Source organism: Salvelinus namaycush, unplaced genomic scaffold, assembly GCF_016432855.1.
Source record: "Salvelinus namaycush isolate Seneca unplaced genomic scaffold, SaNama_1.0 Scaffold2711, whole genome shotgun sequence".
In the NCBI taxonomy this organism is placed as follows: Eukaryota; Metazoa; Chordata; class Actinopteri; order Salmoniformes; family Salmonidae; genus Salvelinus; species Salvelinus namaycush.
In genome coordinates, this window is record NW_024059577.1 from 13,402 (window position 1) to 31,607 (window position 18,206).

The following is an 18,206-nucleotide window of genomic DNA, read 5'->3' on the forward strand; positions in this document are numbered from 1 at the left end:
AGAATTACATTATAGTAAGTGTCACGTTCCTGACCTGTTTTCTGTTGTTTTTTATGTGTGTGATGGTCAGGGCGTGAGTTTTGGGTGGGCAGTCTATGTTTTCCGTTTCTATGTTGGTTTTGGGTTGCCTGGTATGGCTCTTGATTAGAGGCAGGTGTTTTGCGTTTTCCTCTAATTGAGAGTCATATTAAGGTAGGGTGTTCTCACTGTTTGTTTGTGGGTGATTGTCTCCTGTGTCAGTGTCTGTATGTTACGCCACACAGGACTGTTCCGGTTTTTGTTAGTTCGTTCGTTTTATGTAGTCTGTTTTCCTGGTTCATGCGTTCTTCACGTTGTATGTAAGTTCGTGTCCAGGTCTGTCTACATTCGTTTATTTGTTTTGTAATTATTCAAGTGTTTGTCGTGTTTTTCCGTTTTGTCTATTAAATCATTATGTATTCACAACCCGCTGCATTTTGGTCAAATCCCTGCTACTCCTCTTCGGATGAGGAGAAGGAGGAAGCCCGTTACAGTAAGTTTATTTCTATGGTTCCCAGTGGCTGCCAATATGTTGACCAGAGATTTCAGTCCCATCCCCCTTGGAGCTCCCAAGGCAATAACATAACCAGTGTAACAGTTCCATAATGACCGGGGTGTCATGCCTTAGGCTAATCTATCATGCAATGTCCAGCACAAACCCCTACATTATCTGGACCGACTCTGACAGACAGGGAAAGACATGCAATCATGCCACCCACATTATCTACATGTCAGTGAGGGAGTCTCACAGTCAGGGATAGGAAGACTAGGAAGTGTTATTTGTTTTTTTTGAGTGAGGGAGGGAGAGGGGGGGGTCTAGTAATACTCGGAAGAGTATTCACAGTCCAGAGTGTGTGACAGTGAGAGAGGACAAGGGAGGGAGGTCTACAGTACAGTTTGGCATTGATGTTTTGTTGCTTTCACTGTGATACCATCAGGGAAAGTGCCACCAAAGGCTTCCTGATCCACGACCCCTGACCTCACGGATCCAAGAAGGCTCCATAACAGTCCCAGCAGCAGTTGCAGCATCAATATCTTTGACGGGCAGCTTTAGTTTTAACCAATAAATGTTTGTTTTTTCCTTTGATATGAAAATCTGTGCTAGTTAACAGGAAAGAGAGAGAGATTTGTTTCTTCCTTTGATATGAGAGCGAGATCTCCCAAGCTGCACTCTCTCTTATTGCTACATGCTTCTATCTCTTCTGTGTCCATACAAAGAGGTCAACTACATGAGAAAGACAGAACAGTCACGTCCAGAACTGAAAAGAGCATTATGAATTTTTTTGCAAAATGATCCCAGGTATTCTCTTGGTGTAGCCTAGTTTGTGTCTTAGCCGGTGTTGATAACTGAATGGTTGCACTTACTATGTGCCAAGAATCCTTATACATTCCATTAAAATACTCCAGTGTTTCTGTAACTCAGAAAAGACCAGGCTGTAGCTTAAAATTGCTACGTCTAGATCAGTTGATGATCCATTGAATAGTGTATATGTAACATGAGAACACATTGTAAAAGTGGGACTTTTGCTCTGAGTCCTGTGGACAAACGTAAACACAGTCGAGGGGTGATGTCATCTTTATTGTGATGTCATCATTATGTGCTGGTCGTCAGATAGTCACCCCTGTGTGCTATATACAGATATGATTTCACTTGATCTGAGATCTGTGCCCTTTTTCTGCGACTCCCATTGCTTTCAATACCCTGATTTGAGCAAGGTTTGAGTGATGCCTGCTTGTTTCTCAAGTCAAAAGTCATAGTATACGTCCCATAGAGTGCTGGTACTATAGCTGGGAAATCAAACCCATGTGAGAAGGCAATGAGGATGTGTTGGTCTGAGGGTGAATCTCAATCTGGAAAGGAAGCCACTTTAAACTGTTGAGATACACCCTAAACTTCTTTCAAGTCCGAATGACGAAATGATGGAGTCCTTTCTGACTGCAGGTAGTCAGCTGTTCCTGTGAGGGCCTAGAGGAGGGTGCATCCCAGTGTCTAGTAGAGTAAATCAACCCTGAGACAGAGATGCTCCCTTAATGTCCATGACAGCATACACACTTAGAAAAAAGGGTTCCAAAAGTATACTTCGGCTGTCCCCATGGGGGAACCCTTTTTGGTTTGAGGTTCTGCCTGGAACCAAAAGGGTTCTATCTGGAACCAAAACTAGTTATTCAAAGGGTTATCCTATGGGAACAGACAAAGAACCCGTTTAGGTTCTAGATAGCACATTCTTTCCCAAGAGTGTAGAGAAGTAAAGAGTGCTGGTACTGTGGTTAGGGGAGTAAGTCCAGGTACACCCTCTGTAGTCTGGATGCAAATTTAAAACGGTAACCTGTTCTCTATCCAAAATAAGTGCACTACATAGCGAATAGGGTTCCATTTTGGACGCAGACCTCTCAGTAGCAGTGATGGGGAAATCAGATCAAATCAGGGTGCTGGTACTAATTGTCATGGGAGCGAGAGGACACTGGGGTTAGACTACGCCCTGTCTGGTCTCTAAATCTCACTGGGGTTAGACTACGCCCTGTCTGGTCTCTAAATCTCACTGGGGTTAGACTACGCCCTGTCTGGTCTCTAAATCTCACTGGGGTTAGACAACGCCCTGTCTGGTCTCTAAATCTCACTGGGGTTAGACTACGCCCTGTCTGGTCTCTAAATCTCACTGGGGTTAGACTACGCCCTGTCTGGTCTCTAAATATCACTGGGGTTAGACTACGCCCTGTCTGGTCTCTAAATATCACTGGGGTTAGACAACGCCCTGTCTGGTCTCTAAATATCACTGGGGTTAGACTACGCCCTGTCTGTTCTCTAAATCTCACTGGGGTTAGACTACGCCCCTGTCTGGTCTCTAAATCTCACTGGGGCAAGAGGACACCCTTGTATGGTCCCTCTAGATCTCAGTAGCGGCGATCTCCTCGAAGTGGATGTCGTTGCTGCCGCTGTGGATGTCGTAGTCCTCTACATCTCTGTTCTCCAGCTCTAGACTGAGCTCTCTCATCACTCTCTCCAGATCTCTGTTCCTCCTGTACATCTGGATGTAGTTCTGCTGCAGCTGCTTCTGGTAGCGGATCACCTTTTCCTTTTCCTGCTGCCAGACCCTCCTCTCCTCCTCAAATCCGCCCAGCTGCTCCTCACTGCTCCTCCTCTCGTACATCAGCTCTGCCCTCAGCCTCTCCACCTGACACACAACACATGGATTGATTGGTTGATTAACTGATTGATGGAAGTTATTTGATCATTTCAAAATCCATATGAAGTTGTTCTATCACAATGTTAAAACAATACACAACAGAGCAGTATAAGTATTATTCAAGCACTATTCTGCAATGAAAATGGTAAAAAAATTATTGAAACATTGTTTTTTCAAGTGTGTGGTTTTAACATGTATTACAGTACAGGTTTTACTGTCTGAACACCAATAGAGAAACCACAGAAACTAGTGCAATGGTGTGAGGGTTGGGGGTTCATATGAGACTGAAAGAAAGTATAAACATCGTTGTTGTTGGAGCTCACCTGTTGCCTGAGTCCCAGCACAGCTTCAGCACTCTGCCTCTGAGCCTTGGTCTCATCACTCTCCCCTCCCCAACCCAGCCTCCCCTCCTCCGCCTCTCGGTGCCCCACAGAGGGGCTGAGGCCCTCCCTTCCACCCCCCACGCCCCTGGGAGAGGGGCAGGCTCATACATTGGCCCTTAGTGGCTGGTGCCTGGCCTCCAGGAAGATAACCTCCTTCCTGATTGGCCAGGGCATCTCGGAGGCGGGCCAACTCTTCCTCCAAGCGTCCGACTTTCTCGCGGAGCAGCTCGGCTTCGCTCTTCCTGCGCTGGAGCTCATTCTCGCAGACCTCCAGCTCCAGGGAGCGTGTTCGTAGGGCCGACCCAGCCTCCTGGGTCGTAGCCTGGCTGTTCTGGAGATCGGACCTGACCTCTCTCAACTGGGACTTCAGGACCACCAGCTCCCCGCCCTTCTGGCTCAGCTCTGACTGGCACTCCTTCAGTTGCTGTTTCAAAAGGGAGATCTCACCTGATTTCTGACACACCTGGGGAGGGAAGGAAGGAGGAAATGAGGGAGAATAAATATTTTGTGAATATTGAGATCACTTACTTTGAAATGGTGTACATGAATCAACCACCTCCCACTTGGTCTCTTCTAGGCGTGGTCCCAGCTGGGTCTGCTCTCTCTGTATAGAGGCACACCTCCTCTCCAGCTCTTCCCTGTTCTGCAGCAGAGAGGAGAAGTCCTCCTGAAGCTTCTTCTTCTCTTGCTGCAGTTGGAACACCTGAAATAAAGACACAGACAGTTACATGCTGACCACACCGCTCACGTCGCATTTGCGAGCATTGCAAAATAAATTGTAACATACATGTTATTCAATTATTGCACCCACACTGCTCGCGTGCCCCATTGAGCGTCTGCGTTGCCAAGCGCTAATATAGAAGTCAGTTCTATTTGTGACGCTGAATGGAGTGCAAGTCCTGCCTCTCCCATCTCCTCATTGGTTTATAGAAGCAGATACCCACGTGCCATCTCCTCATTGGTTATGCCCATGTGGGTGATTGAAAGATGAACTGAGTTCGGTCGGTCATCGTGGTAACTATGGAAGTTAGATGCCAATCGCCATATAAAGTCCAAAGAAGAAAAAGCATGGAAGGAGGAGGGATGACTAGAAACGATTCGGTTGACCGTTTTATGTGTGGATTAATTTTCGGAGTAGAGGACCTTGTGCATTTCAGGTAAGATAGCAACTCAACGTTTATATCCCAGGACAAATTAGCTAGCAACAGCAAGCTAGCTAGCTAAATTGCCATAAATGTTTAATGCTTTTCAACCTGTCCCCAAATTAATATAATTGGTTCAGAGTTTGTTTTGATATTTCAACCTGCGTGTCGGGATCGCGTTTGGTGTGGGGAACAAAATCAATTTGCGCACAATGGTGCACGTGCGCGGCCTGTTTGGGTACGGTGTTAGGGTGACATTTTGACAGTCCGAAAATGAAGAGACGCTACCGAAACAGAAGTAACATATCATACAGTAATAAACAATAATAATAATAGCTTTTTATGTAACTTGCAACAATACCTGTCACACAAAGAAGGGCCCTGCTTCTCAAACTAAGTTGACTGAAGTATCTCTGTCTGTTACCTGTAGCTGTAAGGCCTGTTGTACTCTCTGGGCCTTCTGTGAAGCCTGTTTCATCTTAGAGGAACAGCTCTGTCTCAGCTCTTCCAGCTCTCTCTCACAGCGAAGCTGCTTCTTCTCGTATACCTACAGGACAGGAGGTCAGGGGTTAGACGTCACAGTTTAGAGGTTACATACAGTTACCACATCCAGAGGTCAAACTGTGAACCAGCACTAGTATGGCTCAAAAGTATACACTGAACAAAAATATAAATGTAACATGTAATGTGTTGTTGCCATGTTTCATGAGCTGAAATAAAAGATCCCAGACATTTTCCATACGCACAAAAAGCTTATTTTTTCGCAAATTATGTGCACAAATGTGTTTACATCCCTGTTAGTGAGCATTTCTCCTTTGCCAAGTTAATCCATCCACCTGACAGGTGTGGCATATCAAGAAGCTGATAAAATAACATGATCATTACACAGGTGCTCCTTGTGCTGGGGACAATAAAAAAACACTCTAAAATATGCAGTTTTGTCACACAACACAATGCCACAGATGTCTCAAGTTTTGAGGGAGCGTGCAATTGGCATGCTGACTGCAGGAATGTCCACCAGAGCTGTTGCCAGACAATCTAATGTTCATAAGCCACCTCCCACATCGTTTTAGTGAATTTGGCAGTACGGCCAACAGGCCTCACAACCGCAGACCATGTTTAACCACGCCAGCCCAGGACCTCCACATACGGCTTCTTCACCTGCGGGATCGTCTGAAACCAGCCACCCAGACAGCTAATGAAACTGAGGAGTATTTCTGTCTGTAATAAAGCCCTTTTGTGGGAAAAACTAATTCTGATTGGCTGGGCCTGGCTCCCAAGTGGGTGGGCCTAGGCCTTCCCAGGCCAATCCCTGGCTGCGCCCCTGCCCAGTCATGTGAAATCCATAGATTAGGGCGTAATTTATTTATTTAAATATCAACTGTTTCATTGAAATTGTAGCATGTTTCATTTATATTTTCGTTCAGTATATATGGAATAATTGAGCTTAGTAATAGAACCAGCAGAAATGACAGAAACAAACATTTTAATCATATTGCTCCTCGAGGAAACACTTTAGGCCTGCTTAAATCCCCTCTCACCTGACAGATGGCGGCCTCGTTCTCGTCCAGGTTCTCTCTGAGTTGCTGCAGCTCCAGGTCTCTCTCCCTCAACTTCTCCTCCAGCTCCCTAACCACCCCCTCGTAACCCTCCAGGGTCGGGGGCGAGCGCCCACACGACCCGCTGTCCGACAGGGGCTGGCCTCGCCCACTCAGCGACCCTGTGCTCTTACTGGACGACGACCGCCCGCTGTCCGAGTTTGAGTGACCGTGGGAGGTAGAGTGGGCGTGACCTCCGTTGATCCCCGACCCCCCGTTTGTGGTGGTGGTTCTCCCAGGCTCCGGGCCCACCCCGGACCCCACAGACCCTGAACCCGACCCGGAGGCCTCGCTATTGGCCAGGCTGCTGTGGGTGGGCAGGCTGGACAGGGAGTTACGGCCAGAGTCTGACATGGAGCAGGAATGGCTGCTGCGAGCGTTGCGTCCTCCGCTGTATGAGTTCCTCTTGCTATCTGAGGAAGAGGACGAGCCGACCAGAGGTACAACGTTCCCGTAGCTCCCCGTGCCATTGACCACGTTATTGAACACGGTATTCACGTTATTGACCACTGTATTTCCGTTATTCCCGTTGATAGACAAGGGCATGAGGAGGTTGAGGGTGCCTTGGCTCTCAGAGAGGTTGCCCCCTGGTCTCGGGGAGAGGTACTGCACTGAGTGGCGGTTCTTCGGGACCACCGGTTTGAACGCGGTGGGACGGATCAGAACCTTCTCCATGTTCTGCAATGGAAGACAGTATTTGTTAATGAAGACAGTATTTGTTAATGAAGACATTATTTGTTAATGGGAGACAGTATTTGTTAATGAAAACACTATTTGTTAATGAAGATAGTATTTGTTAATGAAGACAGTATTTGTTAATGGAAGATAGTATTTGTTAATGGTTCCTGTTGTTCGTATCAAGTGCATTTCCAGAAAACTCACTTTAATACATCTTAACATTGTTGTTTTTAACGATAAATAATGAATTATTATCATGTTCATGATTTTCCTTATTGCCTGATATCAAAATCAATTGAATCTAGACAAGACCCTCTCAATCCTGTAGTATCATAGCTCCGACCAACACTTTACTGGCATTTCCTTGTTAAATAAAGGGAAAGAAATATAAAAGAAACTGACGTTGGTGATTCATACCAGCAGTGTTAATTAGAAATGCCTGGTCTCCTCCCATTGAAGACAGGCACACTGATAGGACGGAAGGTCATTCTGAAAGCTCTGATTGGCTTCATTAATAGTCACAGGTTTCCAGTACGCAGCTTTTGTAATGATTTTGAGTATAACTTTTTGAGGCTCTGAGGACCCGTGCCAAATCTTTTCAGCCTCCTGAGGGGGAAGAGGTGTTGTGTCCTTTTCACAACTGTAGATGTGTGTGGACCATGACAGTTCCTTAGTGATGTGGACACCGAGGAACTTGAAGCTCTCGACCTGCTCTACAAGAGCCCTGTCGATGTGGAAGGGGGCGAGCTCGGTCCTCCGTTTCTTGTAGTCCACAACCAGCTCCTTTGTCTTGTTGACGTTGAGGAAGAGGTTGTTGCCCTAGCACCGCACTGCCAGGTCTCTGACCTCCTCCCTGTTGGCCGTCTCATCGGCATCGGTGATCAGGCATACCACCATTGTGTCATCAGTAAACGTAATGATGATATTGGAGTTGTGCACTACCACACAGTCGTGGGTGAACAGGGAGTACAAGAGGGGACTAAGCACGCACCCGATGGGCCCCCGTGTTGATGGTCAGTGTGGCGGATGTGTTGTTGCCTACCCTTACCCACTGGTCCAGGATCCAGTTGCAGAGGGAGGTGTTCAGTCCCAGGGTCCTTAGCTTAGAGATGAGCTTGGAGGGCACTATGGTGTTGAACTCTGAGCTGTTTTCAATTAACAGCATTCTGACATAGGTGGTCCTCTTGTCCAGGTGGGAGAAGGCAGTGTGGACTGCAGTAGAGATTGCTGTCATGCAGAGCAGTGGAATGACTCTTCAGCTGTGAAAAGCTGCCTTGTCTCATTGAGGCTCTCTGCTCCCTCTGATACCTGTTGACCCTCACCTGCACATCTTTGGAGTTCCATTCATGAAGTGTGTCGTGTCTTTGGCTATGCCGGATTAAGTGATATGACATGCTATTCTATAAAATCCTTTCTCTGTAATTAATATTACCTGATTGAGCTAATCATGTAAATGTAATTAACTAGAAAGTTGGGGCACCACAAAATAATATTTATAGAGCAGTTATCTTCTGAATAAACTCTTAAAGACCTAGTAATATTTTACATCAATAGCAGTCAATATTAATCGTCACCTTATTTCAGTCTCATCTGAAAGTTGTAAATTCTTGGTTATCTTCACGAACCCTGGCTAACAATTTGAATCAGCAATAGAAAATTGGGTTTAATTATTTATTAACTAAATACCTAACTAATCACACAGAATTACATATACACAGAATGAATCATACGTTGATTACAAATTATATCATAAAGGAAAACGTCCCTAGCGGACGGAACAGATATGACAGCTGGTTACACAAAGAAAAGGGGGCTGGGTTTGAGTGAAAGAGCGGGAAGACTGAAGAACAAAGGGAGAAGCGATGTCTATCGTAAATACAGAATCTTATGCATTCTAAATTACCGCCCATTTGGAAAAGGAAAATGCAATAAATATTTACTCTGAGCTGCGCTTCGGTAGGTTGGTGGTAGATGGAAGGAAGGCCTTTGTCCTTTGAAGAATGTCTCTGCTGATAAATTGGATGCGTTGTAGTAACGTCGTTGTGTGGTAGACGGGATACTCTGTCTGTTCTTTCCTAGCCCACGTTTGCAGCTGCTGTTGCTAAGTCAACGGCTAGGAGGTATCACTTCTGTAGTGAATAAGAGTTCAAAGTTCATACCATTCGCAACCAAAGCTCACGCTGAGGTTGGCTTCGTTCTGTAGTCATTTTCTTGTTTAAAAAAATTACGGCTAGCCAGGGGCACACTCCAACACTCAGACATTATTTACAAACAATGCATTTGTGTTTAGTGAGTCCACCAGACCATAGGCAGTAGGGATAACCACGTGTTCTGTGGATAAGTGTGTGAATTTCACAATTTTCCTGTCCTGCTAATGATTCAAAATGTAACGAGTACTTTGGGTTGTCAGGGAAAATGTATGGAGTAAAAAGTACAATATTTTCTTTAGGAATGTAGTGAAGTAAAAGTTGTCAAAAATATAAATAGTAAAGTACAGATACCCCCCAAAACAACTTAAGTAGAACTTTAAAGTATGTTTACTTACAGTGGGAAGACAAAGTATGTGAACCCTTTAGAATTACCAGGATTTCTGCATAAATTGGTCAGAAAATTGTATCTGATCTTCATCTAAGTCACAACAATAGACAAACAGTCTGCTTAAACTAATAACACACAAACAATGATAATTGTTCATGTCTTTATTGAACACACTGTGTAAACATTCACAGTGCAGGTTGGAAAAAGTATGTGAACCCTTGGATTTAATAACAGGTTGACCCTCCTTTGGCAGTGTAACCGATGTGAAATGGCTAGCTAGTTAGCGGTGGTGTTGGTTTTGTCTTGATTGTTTTCACCTGTTGCATATTTTGGTTCATTAAGGGTCTCTTTAAACTTCCAGTGCCCGCCTGCTTTTTTGCGGGCTTATTCTTACTGTCAGTGGTGAAGTTGTTTTCCTCCTGCGTAATTTGTTGTATGTTATTTTCCTTGTTTTTGGAGACATACCTGTTTTATGGTCATTGCCTGTTTGTTGGCTAGACCAAGCGAAATAAACACATCTATTGGAAGTATTACTCTCTGCGCCTGACTCTACACCCACCACTCCTAGAATTCCATGACAGACGCATACCATTACATATTTGTGATCATTGTTGAGTGGTCCCTGCAGCGTACTATCGCAAATATGTGTTTGGAACAGGAGCAACAGAATGTATGATGCAACACATACGTTTAAACAGCATTATTGTCTTAAAAGCATCTAAACAATATTTTGTGCTATTTTTCTTCAATTTCACCTTTTATTGTAAAAGATAAATGTGAACTTCCTCATCCAAGCATCACGGAACACATCCACAGCCAAACTCTATAAACCAGTCTAAATAACAGGCAAATAATAAAGTTAGCGACCTAACAGCTAGACTTGTTTACAATGTACCACATCTCTAGTAAGCACATGAGAGAAATGTAATATTGTTTAGAAAAGAGATACATTTCAGCTAAGCTAACAGCAGCTAAATTCTTTATGATGGCAGCCATGTTTGTTTATGTTTAACAAGCTAAAAACTCCCTTATCCCAGAATGCCATTCACTATAAGACGCAAATAAACAAAGTCAAAGTTGGCAGCGCCCATTGTCCGAAAAATATCAACTTAGTATGACCACTTTTCAGCATATTACAAATCTTCGATGTGCTTGCTACAGTGTATTCAAGAACCGGAGCACATGACCTGAGAAGTCGTTTACAGTTTTTGACGAATCACAAAGCAAATCAAATGCTATCACCTCACAGATCATCACCCCAAATACAAGTCTACTGCCTAGACGTAGCGCGAAAGCTAAACAGGATTGCCAGATTTATTTAAAACCATTTTAGGGGGGTATATGGGGGGGTCATTTAATTTGTGGGGGGTTTTCAATTCATCGGGGTAGAAATGGGGGAAGGTATCATGAGGGGATATGATGGAGGAAATATTACTATGATGGGTGATTCATCAATAAACACAGATGTTTATAATCTGAATAAAAATAAAACTCCTGGGAAGGAGGGGTCTAAGCTGGCAACCCAGAGTAACCATACCTAGAATCTAAGTCAGTCATGACAAAAAATCGTAACTCTTGACAGACACTGATAGCCTTTGAGTATAGAGATAATGTCAGGTTTCAAAAGGAAACGCCTCACTGATGAGGAGGTACAATAAATATTTTGTAATTCTGAAGAACCTGTGTATGAGAGTGACAAGGGTGCCCAGTCCAACCTTGCAGGCAATGAGCATCCCTCACCTTCCCAAGATGCTGGTGCTACTGCCAATCTTGTAGGCTGTAAGGGAGAAGAGGTTGAAGTTGAGGAGGTCGCTCCCCGCTGCTGGAGATCCTGTCACTTCAAACAATCAGAGATAGACTTTAATGACACCCTGTCTGGTGTACAAAGCACCCTGCCTACCTCCTCAGAGGCAGAGTGTTTTAAACTGTTCCTTGAGGAATTGGTGGAGAGTGTGGTGCAGGAAACCAACAGGTATTATCGTTATCATATTACAGAAAACCCCAAGGCTCTTTTCAAATGTATCAAAATTCATAATGGCTTTAGCCTACTAAATGTGCATAATTTGTTTGCAAGTTTTCTCATGAACTGAAAGAAAAGACTGTCGCTGGCATAAAAGGGAAGTTCTCAAAATGGGTGAACAATACCATCAGTGAAATGTATACCTTCCAGGTCGCGGTGCTGCTGATGGGGCTAGTGAAGAAGGGCTCTGTGAGGGACTACTGGACCACTGACCCCATGCTGCAGACCCATTTTTCCCAACCCTTATCTCCCAGGACCGCTTCCTTGTCTTGCCGAGTGCGCTCCACTTTATGAACAACGCCACTGCCAACCTTGCCGACCCCCTTCACAAAATCAGGAATGTCCTGGGCAACTTGACCAGGGCATTTGGAAGAATTTTTGTGCTTTACAAGGACTTGTGCTTTGATGAGCCTCTCATGGCTTGGAAAGGGAGGCTTACATTCTGCCAATACATCCCATCAAAGCATCACAGATTTGGAGTCAAGTTCTCTGTTTACGTGGCTCTCTGACAGGATATGTACAGGACCTGATCATCTACACCGATGCCACCACAGATATAAGGCATTTTGAGGGTCTTGGCATATCTGGGTCAGTGGTGATCACCATACTGCAGCCTTATTTATTTAAAAAATATATATATTTAACTAGGCAAGTCAGTTAAGAATTTTTATTTATTTACAATGACAGCCTAGGAACAGTGGGTTAACTGCCTTGTTCGGGAAAAGAAGGACAGATTTTTAACTTGTCAGCTTGGGGATTCTATCTTGCAACCTTTCGGTTACTAGTCACTATAGTATCTGGTCAATATAACGGATCATCTGTGACTACGTATAAAATTAGTCAAAACCGAATTGCACGGCGGGAGAATAACGTCACGTTCGTCTGTAGCTGTACCGCAACTAGCCACAACCACCTGACGAGGGACTTAAAGTGCTACTTAAAAATTCCACTCCGACGCATGCTGCTGCTAGCTAGCAGGCGGTTTTAAGAAATGTGAAGTCAACTTTTTGCGTCTCGATTTTCTTTAAACACAATGCAGGCCAAGGGATTTGCTGTAGTCCACCACCAGTAAAGGTAACGGTACGTTATCTTAGGTAGGTAGCCTAGTAGCAAACTTAACGCTAGCTAGTTATGTTACGGACAACTAGATAGCTTGCTAACGATTGGTTAGCAGTTGCTAACCGCATTAACCTAGTTAGCAAAATACAATAAAAAGTTAAATCTAAATAGCTAACGTTAGATACATCGCCAAATACGATTTAGGCGTTTGTTGCCATTTAGCTAGCTAGCTAGCTCGTTAGCTAGCTAGCTAGCTCGTTAGCTAGCTAGGAAGTTGGCTGGCTAGCTAGCTAGCTAGCTAGGAAGTTGACTGGCTAGCTTGGTCAGATCAGTTGTATGGTAATTTTTATAGCCCATGTATGTATTGGAAAGACACGGGTAGTCGCAAATTGGTGAATTATATATTTTTAGCAGTCTGACAGCGAGTCTGATTCCCGGGTGGGTCTGAAAAAGAATTTACAGTATTTATCAATATTAAATAAATGACCAATTGCTGCTGGTGACTGGTTGTACCGTAAAGTGACGTTGACATTCCTTTTTTTTAATAAGTTGTTCTGTCATATTTACATTTAACATTTTACATTTAAGTCATTTAGCAGACGCTCTTATCCAGAGCGACTTACAAATTGGTGCATTCACCTTATGATATCCAGTGGAACAACCACTTTACAATAGTGCATCTAACTCTTTTAAGGGGGGGGGGGGGGGTTAGAAGGATTACTTTATCCTATCCTAGGTATTCCTTAAAGAGGTGGGGTTTCAGGTGTCTCCGGAAGGTGGTGATTGACTCCGCTGACCTGGCGTCGTGAGGGAGTTTGTTCCACCATTGGGGTGCCAGAGCAGCGAACAGTTTTGACTGGGCTGAGCGGGAACTGTACTTCCTCAGAGGTAGGGAGGCGAGCAGGCCAGAGGTGGATGAACGCAGTGCCCTTGTCATATCTAACAATCGACTGTTCTCAGTTTAGAGATTGTCATCAGGGCTTTTTGACGAGTTTGTTTTTGTAGTTTATTGGTGCAAAATGGATGTTAAGATGGAGGACGATGAAGCAGAGAGATCCCAAGTAACCATTTGGTCTGATTCAATTAATGCCTGCATAGATTACCCACATTCTCCAGTGTCAGGAAACACAGAAACAAGTTATCTGGAAACCAAAACCAATTCAACATATGAACATGACTATACAGTGATCCAAACTACCAACAATTTATCAGACAGTTATTTTCCTTCTGAGATTGATGTAAAGCTTGAGGAGAATGACATGGGAATATCCCCAACTGTCCCATGGTCTTCATGTTCCTATGTGGGTTTACCAAAAGAGCATTCACATGTACCTTCCATCAGTTCCCAAACAACAAGTCAAGGGCAGATTTTACGTCTTTTCCCTGAAAAGACAGGCACAAGTGATGGGGAGAATAACGCTGTCAAAGTGGTTTATTTCTGTAATGCCCAAGATCCCGTTAGTACATCCGAAGGGCATTTTCTCAAAGAGAAGTCATGGCATGGATCACCGTCCAGTGATATTCCCATAGCAAATGCATTCACCCTATGTGGTTCATTTGAAGCTCAAATCAACCCATCTTCACAGGTGTTTAGCGTAAACCAAACCCAGACCAATATTGAATTGCCATTGCCTGCTGAAAATGTTCATCTAGCAAGATATAGTACTGACATTCCTTCTGTGCTAACCTCACCTGCTACAGAAAGCGGATGTAATTTAGCTGTATCTACTAGATCGAGGCCTATTCTTTCTGATTACTGTGAGCCATTCAACTTTCCTTCTGATGAAGACGAAGACTACAATGGCGATGGAAGACGAAGACTTCAATGCCAAAAAACAGTAGAGGATGAGTATATACGGCAGTGTCGTGTCAGTTACTCAAGAAAAACCCCAAGACATTTTGGAAAGTATTGGAAAGCTCCATACAAGAAGTGCAAGGAAATGGGTGTAGTTTTCAATGTTGGATCTGGAGCGAAACAGAAACTTGATCGTCATTTACTGACAAATGGTGTAATGGCTGAGGTGTCTGAATATGCTAAAGAGATTAAAAGAGCTCACCGGCATGTTATCTATGATATTCTAGAATACAACTTTGATCTTGGTGTTGGTAGGGAATTACAATATGATTTTGGCAGCCGGATTATGTTAAAACTAAAAGAAATGATGAAAAAGAATTACAAGAGGACACAACCTGGATGGTTAGCAGAAGTGTTTGAATTTCCTGATCCAAAGACAATGAAAGCAACTAACTACTCTCGTCAATGGGCAAGGTCCAATTTGCATAACAGCGTCTCAAAAAATCTAACACCCTTTGACATCTGTATAAAGGAGGAGCCTGTTGTGGACCTGATATCTCCTCCGCATGTGAAGACTGAAAGCCTCTTTACTGAGACAGTTTTAACACGGTGTGCGGATGAGACTGCATTCCTTGGCCCTGAAAATGGACCTAATGAAATATGCACAAAGGATGAGGCTGATCTGGATGTGATCTATCTTCAACATGTCCAGACAGAAAGCGTCTTCACTCAGACAGACATAACAATGGAGCAATCCTCAATGATGCCCACATTAGAAGAAGCATTGGAGTACCTCTACCCTCTCTGTAAGGAAAAAGGAGTTGACCTGGATGTGAAATCTAAATGTGTGAAAAAGGAGAAACTTGACTTGCATCTATTGACCAGAGATGTAATGTTTGAAGTGGCTGATTTTGCTTCAGACGTGTGTGGAAATTACAGGCAGATTGTCTGTGATGTTCTAGACCAAAATTTTGATCTGGATTTACAAAGTGGGAAAACTGAGCTGGCTGAAGAGATTATGGATGCGTTACGCATTTTGAAGAAAAAGCCATTTTTACAAGGTGAAAAGAGATGTGCATTTGACAAGGATACTTTCATGAAAAAACGACGCAAACGAAAGAATCCTGCAGAGATTTGCAGTAACCAGAATTTCACTACAGCATCACTTGAGTTGAAATACCGAAGACGGAAAGAAGTAACAAAAAGGAGGAGGTTGGATTTAATGAGAAAAAAAAAAGAAATGGAGATGTTATTAGCCAGGGTGTCGAAGGGAGGCGATTTGCTGGAAGTCAGACAAGTAGAACCTCATTGGGTCAAGCTAGAGAGCATCTCTGATAAGATTGACCTTGCACTTTGTGCTGATGAAACGAAGCAAAATGTTACCAACTTAGACCATTCAAATGTGACGTTTAACACCAAAGAACTGGTGAAAGACTGCTACCCACTCTGTCATGAAATAGGTCTGGGCCTTGATGTTGCATCCAAACCTGCATTCACTCACTGTGGTTATTTGAAGCTCAAATCAACCCAACTTCACAGGTGTTTAGCGTAAACCAAACCAGACCAATATTGAATTGCCATTGCCTGCTGAAAATGTTCATCTAGCAAGATATAGTACTGCCGTTCCTTCTGTGCAAACCTCACCTGCTACAGAAAGCGGATGTAATTTAGCTGTATCTACTAGATCGAGGCCTATTCTTTCTGATTACTGTGAGCCATTCAACTTTCCTTCTGATGAAGACGAAGACTACAATGCCGATAGAAGACGAAGACTGCAATGCCAAAAAGCGGTAGAGGATAAATATATACGGCAGTGGCGTGTCAGTTACTCAAAACATAACCCAAGAGATTGTGGAAAGTATTGGAAAGCTCTATACACGAAGTGCAAGGAAATTGGTGTAGATTTCAATGTTGAATCTGGAGTGAAACAGAAACTTGATCGTCATTTACTGACAAATGGTGTAATGGTTGAGGTGTCTGAATATGCTAAAGCGATTAAAAGCGCTGAACAGCGTGTTATCTATGATATTCTAGAATACAACTTTGATCTTGGTGTTTGTAATGAAGTACAATATACTTTTTCCGCCCGGACTATGGCAAAACTAAAAGACATGAAAAGAATTACAAGAAGATACAACCTGGGTGGTTAGCAGAAGTGTTTGAACTTCCTGATCCAAAGACAATGAAAGCAAGTAACTACTCTCGTCAATGGGCAAGGTCCAATTTGCATGACAGCGTCTCAGAAAATCGTACACCCTTTGACATCTGCATAAAGGAGGAGCCTGTTGTGGACCTGATATCTCCTCCGCATGTCAAGACTGAAAGCCTCTTTACTGAGACAGTTTAACACGGTGTGCGGATGAGACCGCACTCTTTGGTCCTGAAAATGGACCTCATGAAATATGCACAAAGGATGAGGCTGATCTGGATGTGATCTATCCTCAACATGTCCAGACAGAAAGCGTCTTCACTCAGAAAGACATAACAATGGAGGAATCCTTAATGATGCCCACAATAGAAGAAGCATTGGAGTACCTCTACCCCCTCTGTAAGGAAAAAGGACTTGACCTGGATGTGAAATCTAAATGTGTGAAAAAGGAGAAACTTGACTTGCATCTATTGACCAGAGATGTAATGTTTGAAGTGGCTGATTTTGCTTCAGACGTGTGTGGAAATTACAGGCAGATTGTCTGTGATGTTCTAGACCAAAATTTTGATCTGGATTTACAAAGTGGGAAAACTGAGCTGGCTGAAGAGATTATGGATGCGTTACGCATTTTGAAGAAAAGCCATTTTTACGAGGTGAAAAGAGATGTGCATTTGACAAGGATACTTTCATGAAAAAACGACGCAAACGAAAGAATCCTGCAGAGATTTGCAGTAACCAGAATTTCACTACATTATCACTTGAGCTGAAATACCGAAGACGGAAAGAAGTAACAAAAAGGAGGAGGTTGGATTTAATGAGAAAAAAAAAAGAAATGGAGATGTTATTAGCCAGGGTGTCGAAGGGAGGCGATTTGCTGGAAGTCAGACAAGTAGAACCTCATTGGGTCAAGCTAGAGAGCATCTCTGATAAGATTGACCTTGCACTTTGTGCTGATGAAACGAAGCAAATGTTACCAACTTAGACCATTCAAATGTGACGTTAACACCAAAGAACTGGTGAAAGACTGCTACCCACTCTGTCATGAAATAGGTCTGGGCCTTGATGTTGCATCCAAACCTGCATTCACTCACTGTGGTTATTTTGAAGCTCAAATCAACCCAACTTCACAGGTGTTTAGCGTAAACCAAACCCAGACCAATATTGAATTGCCATTGCCTGCTGAAAATGTTCATCTAGCAAGATATAGTACTGCCGTTCCTTCTGTGCAAACCTCACCTGCTACAGAAAGCGGATGTAATTTAGCTGTATCTACTAGATCGAGGCCTATTCTTTCTGATTACTGTGAGCCATTCAACTTTCCTTCTGATGAAGACGAAGACTACAATGCCGATAGAAGACGACGAAGACTGCAATGCCAAAAAGCGGTAGAGGATAAATATATACGGCAGTGGCGTGTCAGTTACTCAAAACATAACCCAAGAGATTGTGGAAAGTATTGGAAAGCTCCATACAAGAAGTGCAAAGGAAATTGGTGTAGATTTCAATGTTGGATCTGGAGCGAAACAGAAACTTGATCGTCATTTACTGACAAATGGTGTAATGGTTGAGGTGTCTGAATATGCTAAAGAGATTAAAAGAGCTCAACAGCATGTTATCTATGATATTCTAGAATACAACTTT

At 43.4% G+C, this 18,206-nt stretch overlaps 1 pseudogene; it reads right to left on the bottom strand.

The window, feature by feature from the left end:
* Positions 1 to 2,851: 2,851 nt before the first annotated feature.
* Positions 2,852 to 7,001, bottom strand: LOC120039448 (annotated as a pseudogene).
* Positions 7,002 to 18,206: the final 11,205 nt, after the last annotated feature.